This window comes from Myotis yumanensis, unplaced genomic scaffold (genome assembly GCF_028538775.1).
Source record: "Myotis yumanensis isolate MYYU_CA2020_CCGP unplaced genomic scaffold, mMyoYum1.0.hap1 SCAF_6, whole genome shotgun sequence".
In the NCBI taxonomy this organism is placed as follows: domain Eukaryota; kingdom Metazoa; phylum Chordata; class Mammalia; order Chiroptera; family Vespertilionidae; genus Myotis; species Myotis yumanensis.
Genome location: NW_027223757.1, coordinates 97,916,914 through 97,938,156, shown reverse-complemented (window position 1 = coordinate 97,938,156; position 21,243 = coordinate 97,916,914). Strand labels below are relative to the sequence as shown.

Below are 21,243 nucleotides of genomic sequence, written 5' to 3'. Positions count from 1 at the left end.
CAGCACATCTCCCACAGCTGGGATGGCTGACGGTCAGAGTCACGCCCTTTCCTCCCCTTTACCTTTAGTCTGTGTGTATCGTTCATTCTGAGGTGGGTCTCTTGTACACAGCATACTAGTATGTATGGGTCTTGTTTTCTTATCCATTTACCCTCTGTCTTTTGATTGGAGCATTTAATCCATTTACATTTAAGGTAATTATTGATAGATATGTATTTATTGCCATTTTATTCTTTCTTATATATATTTTTATTGATTTCAGAGAGGAGGGGAAAGGAAGAGAGATATAGAAACATCAGTGATGAGAGAGAATCATTGATCAGCTGCCTCCTACACACCCCACCCTGGGGATGGAGCCCGAAACCTGGGCATGTGCCCTTGCCGGAATCGAACGCGGGACCCTTGAGTCTGCAGGCCAACGCTCTATCTACTGAGCCAAACTGGCCAGGGCTACCATTTTATTCTTTATAACTATGCTCCTCTCTCTTTTTATTCTTCCTCTTCTTTTTTTTTTTTTTTTTTTTTTTGGTTCCCACACCGGGAGTCGAATATTCTTCCTCTTCTTAAAGAAGAGCCGTTAACATTTCTTGTAATACTGGCTTCGTGTTAATAAACTCCTTTAGTGGTTTTTTTAAATTGACACTATTATAGTTGTCCCCATCGTCACCCCCTTTGCCCACCTCCACTCAGCCCCACCCCCACTTCCCTCTGGCCATCACCACACTGTGTCTGTGTCTGTGGGTTACACATCTGTGTTCCTTGGCTCATTCCTTCACCTTCTTTCATCCAGTCCCCACTCACCTCCCTCCTGGCAGTCGTCTGTCTCATGTATTCACGTCTGTTTCTATCGTGTTCATCCGTTTATTTTCTTCTGTAAATTTTTTAACTCAATTTTAGAGAGAGGAAGGGGGAGAGAGGGAGAGAAGCATCGGTGAGAAAGAGACATTGATCGGCTGCCTCCTGCGCTGGGGATTGAGTCCATCACCCGGGCTTGCGTCCTGCCTGGGAATCCAGCTGGGGCCTTTTGGTGCGCGGGACAATGTCCGGCCAACAGCCGCACTGGCCAGGACATTCATCAGTTTATTTTGTTCGTTAGATTCCAAATATGTGGAATCATGTGGTATTTATCATTCTCTCACTGGCTCATTTCACGTAGCATAATACTCTGCAGGTCTATTCATGCTGTCACAAAAGGTAAGAGTTCTTTAAATTTTGGGTGTTTTCTGTTTTTTAAAAACATATTTTTATTGATTTTTAGAGTGAGAGAAAGGGAGAGGGAGAGAGAGAGAGAGAGAAACATCAATAATGAGAGAGAATAATTGATCAGCTGCTTCCTGCACGCCCCCCACTGGGGACCAAGCCCACAACCCAGGCATGTGCCCTGACTGGGAATTGAACCGTGACCTCCTAGTCCATAGGTCGATGCTCAACCTCTGAGCCACACCAGCCAGGCTATATATATATATATATATATTTTTTTTTTTTTAATCCTCACTTGAGGATATTTTTCCCATTGATTTTTAGAAAGAGTGGAGACACATGGATTTAGAGTGAGGGAGACACATGGATTGGTTGCCTCCAGCACACACCCCTGACCAGGGCCAGGGTTCAAACCTGCAACCTAGGTACATGGCCTTGATCAAAATTGAACCCACGACATTTCAGTCCACTGACCAACACTCTAACCACTGAGCCAAATGAGCTAGGGCCATTTCTTTTCTTAAAAATATGTTTTCATGGATTTCAGAGAGAGGAAGGAAAAGGAGAGAGAGAGAAACATTAATGAGAGAGGGTGGGAAGAGATTAACCAAAGAACTTATGTACATACTAGAGGCCTGATGCATGAAATTCGTGGAAGGGACTTGGCCCTTGCAGCTGTGGCGGCTTGCCTCGGCCCTCACAGCCCTGGCTTTGTTCAGAAGGTCGTCTGGAAGGTCATTCAGCTGTCCAGTCTAATTAGCATATTACACTTTTATTATTATAGATGTGCATAACCCATGGACACAGACAATAGTTCGGTGAAGGCCTGGAGAGGGGGTGGGAGTGGGGAAGAGGGGTTCAATGGGGGGAAAAAAGGAGACAGCTGTAAAGTTTCAACAATAAAGATAAATTTTTTTAGAGAAGAAAAGAAACATCAATGAGAGAAATATGGATCAGCTGCCTCCTGCACACCTCCTACTGGGGATCAAGCCTGCAACCTGGGCATGCGCCCTGACCTCCTGGGCATGGGACTGCACTCAGCCCTGAGCCCCACCGGCGGGGCTGAATTCTTTATTTATGACCGGTTCTTCTTTATAGTTTCGATGTACCCATCATTCCTTTGTTAAAATTCTCACTAAGTTCATTGAGCATCCTAATAACCCGTGCTTCAAAGTCTGCATCTGTTAGATTGCTTGTCTCCACTTCCTGTAGTTTTCTGGAGATTCTCCTGTTCTTCCAACTGGGACACGCTCATTTGTCTCCCTCAGACTGACTCTCTGTCTGTTTCTGTGTATTGGGTACAGCTGCTCGGCCTCCCGGTTTGGTGGGTGGCCTTATGTCGCAGGCGTCCTGTGGCACAGGCTTGCCGTGACCCGAGCCAGGTGCGCTGGGAGTGTCCCTGTGCACATGTGTCCTCCTGTGGGAGTTGAGCCTATTGCTGTGGGGGTGACCGTGGGCGGGGTGCCCCTCAGGCTGACTGGCTGTGAGGACTGGCCATGACCACAGGTGTGGGCTGCGGTGGGCAGCTGAGCCCACAGAGTAGGATTAGGTCCCAAGTCCTGGTACCTGCCACCACCCCCTGTGGACATGCCACTGTGGAGTCATCGTGCGGTTGTCTGCTGAGGCCTGAAGCCGCCACCAGGGGCTTGGCTCTGGGGTCTCTTGGTTAGGTTTCTGATGCAGGTCGAGGTCAGACATTGCCCGGGACCCGCTCAGCTCTACCGGGAGCGCTACGGGGCCGTCCTGGGTGGCAGCTGCCTGTGCTGGGCTGGACGCAGGAGGGGGGGGACACACTGAGAAGTGACACTCCCACGCCGGGCCTGGCAGCTGTGGGTTTGCTGAGGCCAGTCTCCGGGGTCACCAGGGCAGGGCCAGAGGTGTTCAGGTTGATGCAGATTCAGATCCGCAGCCAGTGCTGAGTCTGGGCCCCTCACGAACCTCTCGGCGCACACTTCTCAGTGCACAACACACCTCTCAGCTCACAGCTCTTGGCGCACACCTCTCAGCTCACACCTCTCAGCGCACACCTCTCAGCGCACACCTCTCAGCGCACACCACACCTCTCAGCGCACACCACACCTCTCAGCGCACACCTCTCAGCGCACACCTCACATCTCAGCGCACACCTCTCAGCTCACACCACACCTCTCAGCGCACACCACACCTCTCAGCGCACACCACACCTCTCAGCGCACACCTCGCCTCTCAGCTCACACCTCTCAGCGCACACCTCACCTCTCGGCTCACACCTCACCTCTCAGCTCACACCTCTCGGTGTACACCCCTCGGCGCACACCTCACCTCTCAGCTCACACCTCTCAGCGCACACCTCACCTCTCGGTGCACACCTCTCAGCTCACACCACACCTCTCAGTGCACACCTCACATCTCAGCGCACACCTCTCAGCTCACACCTCATCTCTCAGCTCACACCTCTCAGCTCACACCTCACCTCTCAGCTCACACCTCTCAGCGCACACCTCACCTCTCAGCTCACACCTCTCAGCGCACACCTCACCTCTCAGCTCACACCTCTCAGCGCACACCTCACCTCTCAGCTCACACCTCTCAGCGCACACCTCACCTCTCAGCTCACACCTCTCAGCGCACACCTCACCTCTCAGCTCACACCTCTCAGCGCACACCTCACCTCTCAGCGCACACCACCCTCTCAGCTCACACCTCTCAGCACACACCTCACCTCTCAGCTCACACCTCATCTCTCGGCTCACACCTCACCTCTCAGCTCACACCTCACCTCTCGGCTCACACCTTACCTCTCGGCGCACACCTCACCTCTTGGCGCACACCTCACCTCTCAGCTCACACCTCTCAGCTCACACCACACCTCTCAGCGCACACCTCACCTCTCGGCTCACACCTCACCTCTCAGCGTACACCTCACCTCTCGGCTCACACCTCACCTCTCGGCGCACACCTCACCTCTCAGCTCACACCTCTCAGCTCACACCACACCTCTCAGCGCACACCTCACCTCTCGGCTCACACCTCACCTCTCAGCGTACACCTCACCTCTCGGCTCACACCTCACCTCTCGGCGCACACCTCACCTCTTGGCGCACACCTCACCTCTCAGCTCACACCTCTCAGCTCACACCACACCTCTCAGCGCACACCACACCGCTTGGTGCACACCTCACCTCTCGGCTCACACTGAGGCCAGCTCGCCAGCGGCGGGGACTCACCATAGGGTGTTTCTCAGGGGCTATCATGGTTGAGTGAGTAGAACAACTAGACTAACGTAGATCCAGACTCAGTCCTGGGTGGAGGGCTCATCCCGGGACAGTGCCGCACCCTCAGCCCTCACCCTGAAGCCACAAGCTGGGTTTCTCCCTGTCTCTGCCCCCCACCCCTACCCCCAGCCCAGGTGGTGTCTGTGTGAGCCTGTGAGCGGCGCTTCAGGCGGATGCCTGGGAGGACAGACTCCCTCTCCTGTTCACCACCAGGTGTTTTGTGGGCTCCGCCGGGGTCCCCCCAGGTTCTCCACTGCCGCAGGTGGGTGAGAGCCAACCGGTTAAAGTCTCCGCCCCTCATGCCAGGCTCACGTGGCTTCTTCTTCATGTCTAGTTACAGGGCTTCGTTCAGCCGGCCTTCACATGGCTCCCCAGGCCCTCACCCTGTCATTTACAGCCGGTGTGACTGGTCCTGGGAGGGGCGGGCGTCAGCTGCTTCGCCATCTTAACCAGAACTTCAATCACATGAGTTTTTAAAAATCATGGATTGTCTTCACTTATTTGAAAATGCATAAAATTATAAGATGGGGTCGTGCATGGATAAAGGGAAGAATAGATGGAAATATTTGATAAAGCAATTATAGTAAAATGCAAATAATAGAATCTGGGTGGGATTTGGGTAGTTGCTGTAAAATTCTTTCAACTCTTCTGTCTAAAAATTTTCATAATAAAATTTGGGGGGAAAAAATTTGGTTTCGCCTCAGTAGCGGAGGATGGACCGGACAGGATGAGTCCAGAGGGGGGGGGGGAGGGAGGTAGCCGGCGGCACACTCTAGATGAGGTCAACAAAACAAAACAAGTGACTGAATGGAGGAAACCATTTGCTGGTGATGCGTCCAATAAGGGGTTAATATGCAAAACGTATAAAGAACTCATACAACTTAACACCAACATCACCAGCCATCTGATTAAAAATGGGCAAAGGACCTGAATAGACACTTCTCCAAAGAGAACACCAAGGAGGCCAGCAGACATATGAAAAAATGCTAAAAATCACTAATCATCAGGAAGATGCAACTTAAAAGCACATTGAGATATCCCCTCACCCCTGTTGGAGCCAATAATAAATCAACCAACAAGTGCTGGTGAGGCTGAGGGGGGAGGGGTGCCCTCGTGCACTGCTGGTGAGATCGTGAACTGGCGCAGCCACTATGAAGAACAATGTGGAGGTTCCTCAGAAATTAAAACAGAACCACCATGTGATCCAGAAATCCCACTTCGGGGTTTTCACTCAAAGAAATCCAAAATACTAGTTTGAAGAGACATACGCACCCCTATGTTCATTGCAGTATTATTTACAAGAGCCATGATATGGAAGCAGCCTAAGCATCCATCGATACATAAATGGATAAAGAGAATGTGGTGCGTACGTACAGTGGAAATTACTCAGCCATAAAAAAGAATAAAATATTACTATTTGTGACAACATGGATGGACCTAGAGCGTATTATGCTCAGTGAAATAATTAAGTCAGAGAAAGAAAATACCATATTATTTCACAATTATGTACAACCTAAAAACCAAATAAATGAACAGAAAAACAGGAACAAATTCATAGATACAGAGGATATTTTGATGGTTACCAGATGGGAGGGGGGTTAGAGGATGAGTGAAAAAGGGGAAGAGATTAAGAAGTACAAACTGCAGTTATAAAAACAGTCATGGGATGTACATGCAGCAGAGGGAATAAAGGAATAATATTATAATAACTATGGAAGGTGTCAGTGGATCCCAGACTTAACAGGTTGATCACTTAGTAAATCTAATCACTATGTTGCACACCTGAAACTAATATAATGTTATGTCTCTTGTAATTGAAAACAATTAATTAGCCGAACCAGTTTGGCTCAGTGGATAGAGCGTCGGCCTGCAGACTCAAAGGTCCCGGGTTGGATTCCGGTCAGGGGCATGTACCCTGGTTGTGGGCACATCCCCAGTGGGGGGCGTGCAGGAGGCAACTGATAGATCTCTCTCATCGATGTTTCTAACTCTCTATCCCTCTCCCTTCTTCTCTGTGAAAAAAAATCAATAAAATATATTTAAAAAAAAAACAAAACAAAAACAATTAATTAAAGAAATGAGGCAACTATAAGAAGAAGAAAAAAGTCCAGATGAGGGCTGATGGTCTCAGCGAGGCAGGGCAGGACAAAGGGCTGAGGGTGAGGAAGGAGGAGTTGAGGGTTACACCCAGGATGGTGGCATCAAATGAGCAAAGCACAGGGCAGTGGGGACAGATCTGGGGGTGGGGACAATATGACGAGGATCCGGAAGTGTCTCTGGGAATGTGCTTTGGGACTCAGATTCCTGGTCCCTCAGGGGGCCTGTTTGTGGTGGGAGGAGGCTCAGCACTGGGCTTCCTTCTCTTGACACTTTCCCGGCTTTGGAAGGCCTTCCCTGAGGGTGGGGCGTCCTTGCTCACTCTCCTGCCCTCCTAGTGCCTCCTCCACTCCCATTGCACGGTTTCCTTTTCGGCCATGTGAGTCTATCTCCCCCTTCCTCCAGTTCCCCAGATGCTCAAACCTAACTCTTCCTGGAGAATTTGTCCTCTATCCGCAACTGCCTTGTCTTCCTTTCTCTTCATCTTCACCTTCTTCAAATCTTGTGTTTGGCCCTGGCCTGTAGCTCATTTGGTTAGAGCATTGTTCTGGTACACCAAGGTTGTAGGTTTAATACCTGGTCAGGGCACATAGGTGGAACAGCAAATTAATGTTCCTCTCTCTCCCTCTCCCTTCATCTCTCTAAAATCAATCAATAATTAAAAAAAAAAAAAAAGCCCGGCTGGTGTGGTTCAGTGGTTGAGCATTGACCTATAAACCAGGCGGTTAGGGTTCAATTCCCCGTCAGGGCACATGCCCAGTAGGGTGCATGCAGGAGGCAGTCGATTAATGATTCCCTCTTGTCATTGATGTTTCTATCTCTCCCTCTCTTTGAAATCAACAAATTACACACACACACACACACACACACACACACACACACATTTATAAGCATTGCCCTGATACACGAAGGCGTATCAAGACTATCTGTATATATAAAAGGCTAAGTGTCCGTCCTTCCAACCGGAAGCTATGACGCTCACTGACCATCAGGGGGCAGATGCTCCACACAGGAGCTGCCATGACGCACACTGCCCATTTAAAAATAAATGGCACCACGGACCTGGTGCTGACAAGCCAACACTCGGCTTCCCCCAAGTGCGACACAGGCCCTGCCACCACCCCAGAGTGACACCCCACCAAATCGCAGCCAACGCTGCCGAGACCCCATGGCACAAAATGCGGGCCACAGCCCAGCCCAGCCCAGAAACGGTCACTGTGGTCACCAGGTAATGACATCACATAACAATGCCTGGCTTCCTCTCCCTAGCAACTAGCCTCCTTGCAGTTTCTTCAGCCCAGCAACACAACGTCCTTTATAGCCAGGTGCAAACATTTTACACTTTATCCAAATGTCTGTGAAGTGTTTTCCCTGCCTCCTCTCATTTGATCCTCACAGAAGTCCTGGGGTAGGTAGATAGGAGACTCAGTGGAATCCTATTTTCATTAGCTAGAAAACAGAGATTTAGAAAGTTTAGAAACTTGACCCGACTGAAAAGAAGTAAGAAATGGTGGACCTTGAAAGTGACTTCAGGTTTTCTCACTGCATAGAATATAGTCAAACACCGCTGCAGTCAAATATTTTACCCTTTGTTTTCCCTGCATGATCTACAATAATAATCTGTTTTGTGTTGATATTTACTGCTGTGTTACCTGAAAGAGAAGTTGGAGTGCTTCACTGGGCTGGAAAAGTTTTACATCAGAAAGCAGGTCTAGACTATTCATAATTTCTCCTGTAGAAGGAGCGGTTGGACCATTTTGAACTACGCTTTCACGTAAGGCCTTTATCATTTTAAAGTCAAATTTTTCATGGTGTCCTATTATCTGATTCAGGAGCTGTGGGATAGGAAAAACAAGCCTTTCTTCCACCAACATGTTCTTCAGTCCTTCTCTGATGGCTCTTTGCATTGGTGATTCTATTTACAGTGAATTAAATGTTTCAGGATTAGGACACGGAGGTGGAGGGGGCCATGAAGGCCATTCCTCCCATTTATTTATTTATTTGTTTATTTGCTTGCTCCTCTTTAGGGGCTGAGGGTGCAAGTGGAGGAGATTTATCCTCCTTGGCCTCCGTTAAAGGCTCTAGCAAATGAAATACCATGTTCCACAAGGAGAAACAATTTTGAGGCAAGTTTTTGCCTTGCTGCTAAGCTTTTTTCAAGTTCTGGCCAACTCTTTCCCAACATTCAAGATCTAATGTACCTTCTTCAGGAAACCAAGGGTTATGTTCTATAATAATGTGCAAAAACTGTAAGGGAATACCTTCTGAAGCTTTAATACCTTAAGCATGCAAATCAAAAATCTACAATAAAGTTTTTCTCCTTTTGACGAAAAAAAAAAAAAAAAAGAAAGCAGGTCTAATGGAGTGAGTTTAAAATATACATATACACACACACTCACACACACACACATATAAAGCTTGCACATGCACAGTACATACAAAGCTTTTGCTGGCACCAATTGCACATGTGTTTCAATCTGTCATTGTCAATCGTGAATTTGGTTGACACTATTATAGAGAAAGGGTGAATAGCAATATTAAAATATTTCTTCTAATTAATTTCCTTTCAATGTGCATGAATCCATGCACCAGGACACTAGTGTGTGTATATATATAGGAGGCCCAATGCAAGAGCAGGCCTTCCTTCCCCTGGCTACTGGCACTGGCTTCCCTCTGGCACCCGGGACCCAAGCTTCCCTCACAGCCCTGGCTTCGCGTGGCCTAATTAGCATATTATGATATATATATATATATATATATATATAGTCTTGGCTCTCTTTTCCAATGTCATTATCTTTCTATTCTTTATACCCATGCTTCCTAGTGGGTGATTGGTGGAGTTATAGGTTGAACTGTGTCTGCTTGAAAGATATGTTGAAGTCTTAACTCTTGATACTTGTAAATATAACATTACTTGGAAATAAAGTCTTTTCAGATGTAATCAAGTTAAAATGGGTCTTACAGGGTCAGGGTCAACTGGATTCCTACCCCAATGTGACTGGTGTCCTTGTGAGAAGAGGAAAACTTGGATGCAGAGAGGGGCAGAAGGCCACGTGCAGGTGGAGGCAGAGGCTGGCTTGATGTGTGTACAAGCCAAGGACACCAAACATTGCTTGCGACACCAGAAGCCAGAAGAGGCCAGGGCGGGCTCGTCCCCAGAGCTGGCGGGGGCACAGCCCCTTCCACACTCGGTCGCAGACATCTAGCTTCCAAAACTGTGGAAGAATGAGTTTGTGGCAATTTTTCATAGCAGTCCTAAGAAATGAACACAGGTTACCATATATATAAAACCCTAATATGCAAATAGACCAAATGGTGGAACAACCGAACAACCAGTTACTATGACGTGTGCTGACCACCAAGGAGGCGCGCACAAAACATGGTGAGCGTTGACCACAGTGGGATGGTGGAGCAGGTGAACAGGGGTGCCAAACCAAGGCGGGGCACCGATCACTGTCATTGAGGTGAGCCTCTGGTGGCCACTGAAAATTCTTTGCTCCCGTGCACATGGTCCTGCTGGGCGCTGGCCCCGCTTATACCGCTGCTGGCACTCGGTGCCGGTCCTGATCGCTCAGTGCTATCAGCGGGTGTGAGCAGCGGCTGCCGGCCCCTGAGGGCTTCTCCACCTCCCCCTGCTCCTGAGGGGTGATCGGGGCAGCAGCTGCCACTCGCACCCACTGATGGCACCGGCCCCAATCGCTCTGTGTCATCAGTGGCTGCAAGCGGGGCCAGCACCATCAGCAAGTGGAAGCAGTGGTGGTGGGAGCAGGGCTGCTGGCAAACAGGGGGTGGGGGTGAGGAGGGTGCAGAGGGAGGGGTCAGGCAGGGGCATGGAGGATGGGCCAAGACCCACCCCTGTGCCCACCACAGCCTCCCAAACCACAGTTCCTTTCAAGGTGCATGAATTCGTGCACTGGGCCCCTAGTTTGTTATAACCACACTGTAGTGTATTGTAGGGAATTTTATATTTTCAAGATGGCTTTGGTTGAAAAGACCTGAGTTTGAGCATCAGTGTCCACTCTGGCACGTGGGATGTAATGACACCTAATTGGAGAGGTGTGAGGGGTAAATGGAATGTCTACGAAACGATGTAGTAAAGGTGGGTTAAGGTGTGTATAACCCTGTGGAGGAGCAGAAAACCAGGGACTAGGCCCTTGGCCTTAGTGACTTGAGTTTCCAGCATGAATGTCCAGGACCCCCTTCAGGTACATCAGCTTCTGAAAAGTGAAACAGTGCTCCCCCAGGGGCGGAAGCAGGAGTGGGCACAGCTCAAAGTTAAGGGCCAGGTGGGAAGCAACCCGGGGAGCCTGCCACAGACTATTCCTTCAAGGAGGTGGGCATGGAACCAACACAGTAAGAAGCTGCTCTGCCCTCAAGGAGTTACAGTCCATGTGGGCCAGTGATGGAGGGAGCGGGGAGGAGAGGCGGGGGGGAGGGCTTGGGGATGCCACACGCCCTGCAGGGGGCGCGGACCGCCTGGAAGGGCCTGCAGGGGAGGCGAGCTGGTCTACCCGAACAGAGGAAAGAGGAGTCAGGGAAGGTTCCAATTCAGTAAATATTTATTAATCAACTACCCCATTCTCTGTCTGTGCTCAGGGCCAAGGCCTAGGAGGGAAAGAAAGTATGAAATCAACATAATTCAGCCTCGGAAGAGTAAGTTACCTAAATCTGCATGCGATTAAGGGAAACCGATATAAATGTGCGAGGTCAGTGACTAGGGTTTGAGTGCCGGAACCAGGGCTCCGCCGACGGCGAGGATCCCGGTCGCCCGCGGAGCCCGGTCCGCGCTCCGGTCCTGGGTTGTAGGTCACCGGCCGACAGGTGCGGGCTGATGAAACCCGCGCGCCTGGCGGGCGACCGGCGAAACCGGACGGGGAGACCGGGCGGGGCTGACTGCGCTCCTGGAATCCACGCGCGGGTGTGGGCGCAGCCCCGCCCGCCGCCCGCGCCCTCCCGCCCGGATCCGGACTCGCAGGCCTCCGGCGACCCCGCCTGCTCGCCCCGCGACCTGGCGTGAGCGCCGCGAGGGAGCCGCCCACCGCGCTGCGGCGCGGGCTGCAGGGCGCCCCGGCGGGGACCCCGCGAGTTTGGGGCTCCCCCGGAGCCCTGGCGCTTGCTCTCCTGCGCCTTCCCGTGGGCTCTGGGTTCACAAGCATCTCGCCCTTTCCTGTTCAGGATCCACGGGTAGTCAGTCCTCCCGAGTGTAACTCCATCCCTCGTCGGCAAGACCTAAACGGCCAAGTGCAGGCGGCGGCGGGAGCCCGGGGGAGCGCGGGGGGCGGGGGGGGGGGGGCGGGGGCTTGTCTGAGAGACACCTGCACCCACGCCCGCTCCAGGGGAGCCCGAGTTCTCAGTCTGCGCCACTCCCGCCGCGCACTGTGGGGACCAGACTCACCGGACGCCTTTCTAATTTTTTAAAGTGTCAACTGTTTGTTATGGAAATTGGCAAACGTCCATAACGTGCGGAAAACGTGCGGACTCTTGGCAGAGATCAGCCCGTGGCCAATTCTGTTTCATCAGTTACCGCCCCTCCTCCCACGTTCCCACTGTTATTTTCAAGCAAAGCCCAGGCGTCATATTTCACTGGCAAACACATCAATATCTAAAAAACGCTTTTGTTTTTTGAGAAATTTTGTGAGTTTATTTGAGCCAAACTGACAACAACTGTCAGGGAGCAAGATCTCCCGCGCTCCAGAGAAGAACTGATTTTGCATTTCCTTTTAAGCATTTGGAATTATGGAGGGAAAACTCCTTTTTAAAAGTACAGCTGCAACATCTTTAAAATGCACGATTCTTTACTATAAATGCACAATGTTCAAATTTCTGTTTCATAATTTAAAAAAATTAGACGATTTGTCCACACCCAGCTGTCAGCGAGTCCCGCGCATCTTTCAGTCCAGCAGGCCCCGCCCCTCCCCCCGGCCGGCTCCCCGCCGACTTATGGGATGAAGACAACGGGCTCTTGGTCCAGGGGTTTCCCAAGCCCGGGCTCGCTCTGCAGATCGCCGCAGGGGTGTTCGCTGTTCTGAGGGGTTTCCGGTTCCGGCGTCTGGCCAGTTCGCACCAGGCGTTACTGCCTGTGTGTTGCCCTGGAGACGGGATGCGGGCGCTGATCAGTGGCTCCGCCCAGCACCACGACGTTCCCCATCACAGTCACGTGTTTCCAGCAGCTTCTGATCATCATCAGAAGGGCCGTTACCCATTAGTTATTCCAACATAATGTTCCTCCAGCATTTCTTCACTTATCAGCCAGTTAGTGACAAGGATCTGCGCCTCAGCCACTCGGTTGTCCTGGATATGTCTGCACAAATGGTAGCATAAATACTGAGACTCTGTTTACCGGTTCTCAGAAAGTTGAGTGGGCTCCTAGCATTCTCCAAAAATGACCAATGAGTTTATTTTTTAGAAACTAGAGTGAACTGATGAAATGCTTAATATTTGATGTGTTTCAACCAGCTGCAGTTATCATCTTTCTTGATGCTAAAATTATCCAGCCTTTGACACTTCAAGTTGTCTCCTGAGTCATGTTTGCTGTGACCCTGGCCGCTGCCTCATAACCTAGCGTGTCAAGGTGCCCGGAGCCCCCCCCCCCCCACCCCCCAGTGAATTTCCCGCCGCCGCCTCCCCCACCCCGCCCCCCAGCTCCTGAGAAATGACAAGGTCCTGGTGGGCCGAGGCTGCATTCCGGTTCCGGAGCTGGGGGGCGGGGGGGGGGGGTTGGGGAGGAAGAGGGTGGCCCAGGTCAGGTGGTCAGCGGGCCCCTGAGCCCCCTGGATGCTCCCGGGGCGGCTTGCTCTTCCCAGCCCCGCCCCTGCGGCGCCCTGGGCATCCTCGGCCCGTCCATCCGCCGCGAATCCCCGAAGTCGAAGTCTCACGTAAGCTGCTCTGTGGCTACAGATGGGAACCTCCCTACAGGGGCTGGGGTGTCATTGCAACACCCAAAGCGGGGACTTCCCCTTTCCCGAGGTCCCTATTCCCTCATTTTCTCTCTTTTTTTAGCTTCCTAATGGTTTTTATATTGTATTTGAAGACAGCCTTAGGCAGGAATATCCTAATTTCAAGGCCAAACTAAATAGCATCTTAGCTACAGTTTGCATCCCCCTAAAGGAATTGCAAGCTGAGGGGGACAGACCATTTTTGCATAACATACATACTTTCATTACCAACATTTGAATACAGACTTTCTATACACACATCTCCTATACAGTAAAAATGTACCTGGCATGAGTATGCGTCACTGTATTCATATACGGTTTTAGGAATCTTGAACCCACGCTTCTCTTCTTCCTCCCCAATCAGGTCCACCATTTAAGAGCTGGACAAAAGGGACAAGTGTCGCTGGTGTTGGTCTGGGCCCAGAATTTGATACACTCCTTGTGCAACATGTGGGCACATGCCATCAGCCGCAGCTCGCTGGGCGGGACCAGCTTCTGGCACATGAGACCCAGCTTACAGGTGGCTGGAGCATGTGAAGACCTTCCAGGGTGTGAAACTTGTGCAGAAGGCAAGAGCCCTGGGGTACTGAGTTGGGCCAGTGGAGCAGGGAACAAGGCCCGGATCCGACCCAGTGGCTGAGCACTCGCTGCCACTCGCTCATGTTCTGCCAGTCGTGCAGCCACAGCGGGTCAGCTCCTCCAGGGCCGGCCTGCGTGGTGGTGCGTGCCGACTGGATTTGCTGAAGAATGTTGGTTGCCTGGGCCTTATTGCATTGTGGGAACCGAGCCAGCAGTTTTTCCAGGATCTTCTCTAGTTTGTCCACTAATTGGGGCCGGGGAGTCTCAGTAGAAGCCTTAACACCATCCAAGCCTGGGGGAGGCGGGATGGAGGCGGCAGGGGGCATGTGTGGACCATGGGAGCCAACAAGGGAACCCAAGCCAGGGCTATTTCTCCCATGGGAGCCAGGAATGGGTGGGGGAAGGCTGCTTGGGCTGGGCCCAGGGTTCAGGATGGGGAAAGACAAGGAACAGGGATCTGCACTGGGCATAACCATGGGCATTGTGACCTGCCCAATGGAGAAGGGCATCTGAGGAACTTAAGAGGCATTGGGTTGAAACACCTGGCACATGAAATCTCCTCGGACAGGGCGGGGGCGGAGTGGGAGTAGGGGCCTGAGGAAGGCAGCTCAGCTTGGCCCCGTCCTCCCTAGCTGGATGTGACTATTGAGCTGGTCCCAGAAGGGAGGAAGGGAAGGGACGATCCTTCACTGCCCAGCTGAGTGAGCCTCCCTAGGGCTATTCCCTCATTTTAAAAAGATTTGGGTCGCCTACCCAGCGTGGCTCAGTGGTTGAACATCCACCTATGAACCAGGAGGTCACAGTTCAATTCCCAGTCAGGACCAGGCCCGGGTTACAGACTCAACCCCCAGTGGGGGGTGTGATTCTCTCTCATCATTGATGTTTCTTTTTTTATTATTATTAACTAGCGCCCTGGTGCATGAACTCATGCACATTGAAAGGAAATTAATCAGAAGGTGTAGGCGAGATGCGGGACTTGGCAAGATGGGCCAGACATGCCCTGGAGCCAACCTCCATGGTCCCTCCCTGGCTGGTCGGCTGCACCTGGGGTGGCGCCATGGCTTGAAGTTCATCTGTAGAGTGAGCGGGGTCCCTCTGGCAGGTGGGGTCCCTCAGCCTGGCCTGTGGGGATGGGGCTGAAACCAGCTCTCTGACATCCCCCGAGGAGTCTCGGAGTGCGAGAGCATGGCTCTTGGGTGACGCACCTCTGAATCGGGTCACCCGAGAACCATAGCTGCCAACTCATCACAGCTCGGCCACTCCTGCGTTGGGCATCTGCCCCCCTGGTGGTCAGTGCGCATCATAGCTACTGGTTGGATGGTTGAACTGTCGAATGGTCGCTTAGGCTTTTACGTATATAGATTCCAGAGAGGAAGGGAGAGGAAAAGAGAAAGATAGAAACATCAATGATGAGAGAGAGTCATTGATTGGCTGCCTCCTGCATGCCCCCTACTGGGGATCAAGCCTGCAACCCGGACATGTGCCCTTGACCAGGAATCAAACTAGGACCCTGCAGTCTGCAGACTGATGCTGTGCTCATTGAGCCAAACCAGTTAGGACTCATCATTGATGTTTCTATCTCTCTCTCCCTCTCCCTTCTCTGAAATCAATATATATATATATATATATATATATATATATATATATATATATATATATATATAATATATCCTATATAATAAAGAGGTAATATGCAAATTGGTCATCACACCCTCACAAGATGGCTGCCTACAACCAGGCCAGCAGGGGGGTTAGTGAGGGACGACCAAACGACTGAACAAGCAGGCTGCGTGGGATGACCAGGCTGGCAGAGGAGTTAGTGAGAGATGACCAAACGACTGAACAGCAGGCTGCGTGGGGCGACTAGGCTGGTGGGGGGGGCAGTTGGGGGCAACCAGGCCGGCAGGGGGGGCAGTTGAGGGTGACCAGGCTGGCAGGAGGGGCAGTAAGAGGCAACCAGGCTGGCAGGGGGGGGGCAGTTGGGGGCAACCAGGCCTGCAGGGAGGGTGTAGTTGGGGGCGACCTGGCCATCAGTGGGGGAAATTAGGGGCAACCAGGCCAGCAGGGGAGGCAGTTAGGGGTGATCAGGCCGGCAGGGAGGGGCAGTTATGGTCGACCAGGCAGGCAGGCAGGTGAGTGATTAGGAGCCAGTGATCCAGGATTGTGAGCGGGATCCTGGATTGGAGAGGGATCCTGGATTGGAGAGGGTGCAGGCCAGGCTGAGGGGAACACCCCCCCGCCCCCTGCACAAATTTTATGCACCGATCTCTAGTATATCCTATCTAATAAAAGAGAAACATGGTAATTATTCGTACCTCTGCTACCCTTCCCATTGGCTAATCAGGGCGATATGCAAATTAACTGCCAGCCAAGATGGCAGCTGGCAGCCAGGCAGCTTGAAGCGAACAGGAGGCTTGCTTGCTTCAGTGACGGAGGAAGCCAATGTTCCCCGCCTGCCTTGCCGGCCTCTGAGCTTGCACTCTAAGAAACATTGTTACAAATATAGAAGCTAAACAAAACCCCAGAAACCTGCTTTCAGCCAGCCAGGCTTCAGCCAGCAGGACCACAACATTGTTTCAATTATAGAACAAACGCAGATCCCTGCTTTCAGCCAGCCGGGATCTCAGAGCTGGAGTAAGCAGGACCGCAACAGTGTTACAATTATAGAACCCAAACAAACCAGATACCTGCTTTCAGCAGCCGAGGCCTCAGAGCTGGAGCCAAGCCTCAGAGCTAAAGCTGGCCCAGAATAAAAAAAGAAAAAGAAAAAAAGGACAGGTTGGGAGCTTCAGTCACCCGCCAGCCTGAAAACGGCCCTCAGCCCCTCACCCCCTCACCCAGACTGGCCAGGCACCCCAGTGGGGACCCCCACCCTGAAGGGGGTGTGACCAGCTGCAAACAGCCATCATCCCCTCATCCAGGCTGGCCAGGCACCCCAGTGGGGACCCCCACCCTGAAGGGGGTGTGACCAGCTGCAAACAGCCATCATCCCCTCATCCAGGCTGGCCAGGCACCCCAGTGGGGACCCCCACCCTGAAGGGGATGTGACCAGCTGCAAGCAGCCATCATCCTCTCATCCAGGCTGGCCAGGCACCCCAGTGGGGATCCCCACCCTGATCCAGGATACCCTTCAGGGCAAACCAGCCGGCCCCCACCCATGCACCAGGCCTCTATCCTATATAGTAAAAGGGTAATATGCCTCCCAGCACCAGGATCAGCGGAGCAGTGAGGCCTCCTGGCCCCTGGAGCAGCGTGACAGGGGGCAGTGACCAAACCCCCTGATCGCCCTGCGGCTCTGTGTGTGACGGGGGTGGGGCCACAATCTCCCTATCTGCCCTGCTCTGTTCATGACAGGGGAAGGTGCCCCAACTCCCTGATCGGCCCTGCTCTGTGTGTGACAGGGAGCGGTGCCCCAACTCCCCTATCAGCCCTACTCTGTGAGTGACAGGGGGCAGCGCCCCAACCCCCTGATCAGCCCTGCTCTGTGCGTAACGGGGTGGCACCTCAACCTCCCTATCGACCCTGCCTTGAGTGTGACAGGGGGTGGTACCCCAACCCCCCAATCGGCCCTGCTCTGAGCCCGACCAGGGGCTGCACCTAGGGATTGGGCCTGCCCTCTGCCACCCGGGAGCAGGCCTAAGCCAGCAGGTCGTTATCTCCCGAGGGGTCCCAGACTGCGAGAGGGCACAGGCTGGGCTGAGGGATCCCCCCTCCCCCCCGAGTGCACAAATTTTTGTGCACCGGGCCTCTAGTATATATATAAAGATTTGGGTCTAATGTAAGTTGTGGAGGCAGACTTCCCAAATTTGAGGAATTGTCTTTGAGGAAGTGGAACCCCTCAAAGACAGGGGTGAATGGGGAGCTGCCTCAGGAGGGGTGAAATGTTCTATAAATGTCCATTAAATGCATTTAATCCAGTGTGTCCTGTAGAGTCATTATTTCCTTGTTAATTTTTTTTGTCTGGAAGATCTATGCAGTGAAGTCAGCAGGGTGTTCAAGTCCCCTACTATGACTGTATTGTTGTCGATCTCTCCCTTAAAGTCCTCCAGAAGTTTTTTAAATGTTTATAAGTGCTCCTGTATTGGGTACATATATGTTTACCAGGATTATATCCTCTTGTTGGATCGATCCCTTTAAAATATATTTTTATTATTCATTTCAGAGAGGAAGGGAGAGGGAGAGAGAGATATAAATGTCAATGATGAGAGAGAATCATTGATCAGCTTCCTCCTTCACGTCCCACACTGGGGATCAAGCCTGCGACCTGGGAAGGTGCCCTGACTGGAAATCAAACTGTTCATATGTTGATGCTCAACCACCGAGCCATGCCAGCTGGTCTGGATCAATCCCTTTGGTATTATGTAGTGACCTTTGTTGTCTCTTATGATGGCCTTCATTTTGAAGTCTATTTTGTCAGATATGAGTATTGCTACCCCAGCTTTTTTTTTTTCCTTTCCATTTGCATGGAAAAAATTTTCCATCCCTTCACTCTCATCCTGTGTGAGTCTTGTTCTGAGGTGGGTCTTTTGTAGACAGCATATAATTGGGTCATGTTTTTATATCCATTCGGCTAACCCATGTCTTTTGATTGGAACATTTAATCCATTTACATTTAAGATTATTATTGACAGGTACTTATTTTTTGCCATCTTAATCCTGTATGCCTATGTTTTTTTCTCTCTCTCTATTTCTTCTTTGCATTACAGCAATCCCTTTAGTATTTCTTGCAGTGCTGGTTTGGTGGTGATTAACTTCTTTAGCCTTTTTATGTCTGGGAAGCTCTTTATTTTACCATCTATTTTGAGGGATAGCCTTGCTGGGTACAGTAATCTTAGTTTCAGATCTTTGTTTTTCATTACTTTGAGTACTTCAAGCCATTCCCTCCTGGCCTGCCTAGTTTCTGATGAGAAATTAGCTGACAACCTTATGAGAACTCCTTTGTAGGTAACAGTTTGCTTTTCTCTTGCTGCCTTTAAGATTCTCTCTTTTAAAAAAAAGATTCTCTCTTTGTGTTTAATTTTTGGCATTTTAATTATGATGTGTCTGGGGTGTGGGGGATGGGCTGAGACCTGGCCCTGTGAGGGTCTGTGTTTGTTCTTCTTGCTTGGGACTCTCTGTGCCTCCTGTACTTGTGTGACTTTTCCCCTCAGACAAAATTCATTATTTCTTCAAACATGTTCTCTATCCCTTGCTCACTTTCTTCTCTTTTTGGCTCATCTATTATGCATATATTAGGGGCTCAGTGCACAAAATTGTGCACCTTGAAAGGAACTGGGGGTCCGAGGCTTTGGTGGGCACAGGGGCAGGTCTGGGCCCATCCTCCACACCCCTGTCTGGCCCCTCCTACCACAGCCCCAGGTCCCCTGTCTGCTGGCAGCCCTGTTCCAGCTGCTGCTGCTCCCATGCATTGATGCGCTGGCCCCGCTTGCACCCACTGATGGTGTGGAGCGATTGGGGCCGGTGCTGTCAGCAGGTGCGAGCAGCAGCTGCTGCCCTGATCACCCCTCAGAAGCAGGGGGAGGTGGAGAAGCCCTGAGGGATGATTGGGGCCGGCAGCTGCCACTCGGACCCGCTGATGGTGCCGAGTGATTGGAACCCACGCTGGCAGCAGGTGCGAGTGCCCGATGGGACCATGGCATGCAGGAGCAAAGAATTTTCAGTAACCACCAGAGGCTCAACCCAACAACAGTATGACAGCAACCGGCACCCTGCCTTGGTCTGACACCCCTGCTCACCTGTTCCACCATCCTGCCATGGCCAAAGCCCACCATGTTCCACATGCACCCCCTGGTGGTCAGTGCACATCATAGTGACCGGTTGTTTGTTTGTTCTTCCTTTCAATCTATTTGCATATTAGGGTTTTATATATATAGATTGCTATAGTTCATGTTGTCTCACAGACCCCTTAAGCTGCCTTCCTGTTTTTTAATTATTTTTTTTCTTTTTGGTTCAATGATTGAGTGATTTTTTTCTACCCTAATCTGTTGTGTTTTCTTTCCACTGTGTTCTTTATTAGTGCCATGTCATTCTTCATAGTTACTATATACCTTTCCCATGTTGTTGAACATCTTTGCCATCGTTAATCTGAACTCTATGTCTGATAAATTTCTTATCTCCATTTCAGTTAGCTCTTCTTCTGGAGAATTTTCTTGTTCTTTCATTTGGGGGCTGTTTTTTTTATCTTCCCATTTTGACTGCCTAATTGGGTTTGTGACTATGTATCAGGTAGATCTGCTATGCTTCCTAATCTTTAAAGCAAGACAGTGTCAAACACTGTTTCTTACTAATTTAAAGTTGCTGGTTGTTTTTTTTTATTGATTTCACAGAGGAAGGGAGAGGGAGGGAGGGAGAGAGAGAGAGAGAGAGAGAGAGAGGAACATCAATGATGAAATAGAATCATTTATTGGCTGCCTCCTGCACGCCCCCCATTGGGGATTGAGCCTGCAACCCGGGCATGTGCCCTTGACCGGAATAGAACCTGGGACCCTTCAGTCTGCAGGCCAACACTCTATCCACTGAGCCAAACCAGTCAGGGCTGTTTCTTACTAATTATATCAAGCAAAGACTCAATGTCTCCTGAGACTGCCTCTGCCTCCAGACTGATTGGATTCAGTCTTGAGTGGCCTCAGGCAATCATCCACAGGTGTGGTGAAAGGTTTTCCAACTGGGTGGGGCAATTGCTTCTGCCTGGAGGTTAATTGTATTCTCAGTCTCTTTTTTTTTTTTTTTTTTTTTTTTGTTTGTTTGTTTGTTTGTTTGTTTGTTTTATATATTTTATTGATTTTTTACAGAGAGGAAGGGAGAAAGATAGAGAGTTAGAAACATCGATGAGAGAGAAACATCGATCAGCCGCCTCCTGCACATCTCCTACTGGGGATGTGCCCGCAACCCAGGTACATGCCCTTGACCGGAATCGAACCTGGGACCCCTCAGTCCGCAGGCCGACGCTCTATCCACTGAGCCAAACCGGTTTCGGCAATTCTCAGTCTCTTAATGGGCCTCAGAAACTCCACAGGGTGGGCAAGCTGTTTTCCAATAGGTTGGGCAATTGCCTTCTCCCCAGGAAAAATCCACCTGTATAGCAAAGGTCTGCCTGAGAGAGATGCCCTCCACAGCATGAGGGAATGACTCAGCACAGAAAATCGGGGTGTCTGCCTTCTGAGCTCTAACCCAAGAGC

At 50.9% G+C, this 21,243-nt stretch overlaps 1 pseudogene; it reads right to left on the bottom strand.

The window, feature by feature from the left end:
- Positions 1 to 13,846: 13,846 nt before the first annotated feature.
- LOC139012969 (RING finger protein 214 pseudogene) lies at positions 13,847 to 15,124 on the bottom strand (annotated as a pseudogene).
- Positions 15,125 to 21,243: the final 6,119 nt, after the last annotated feature.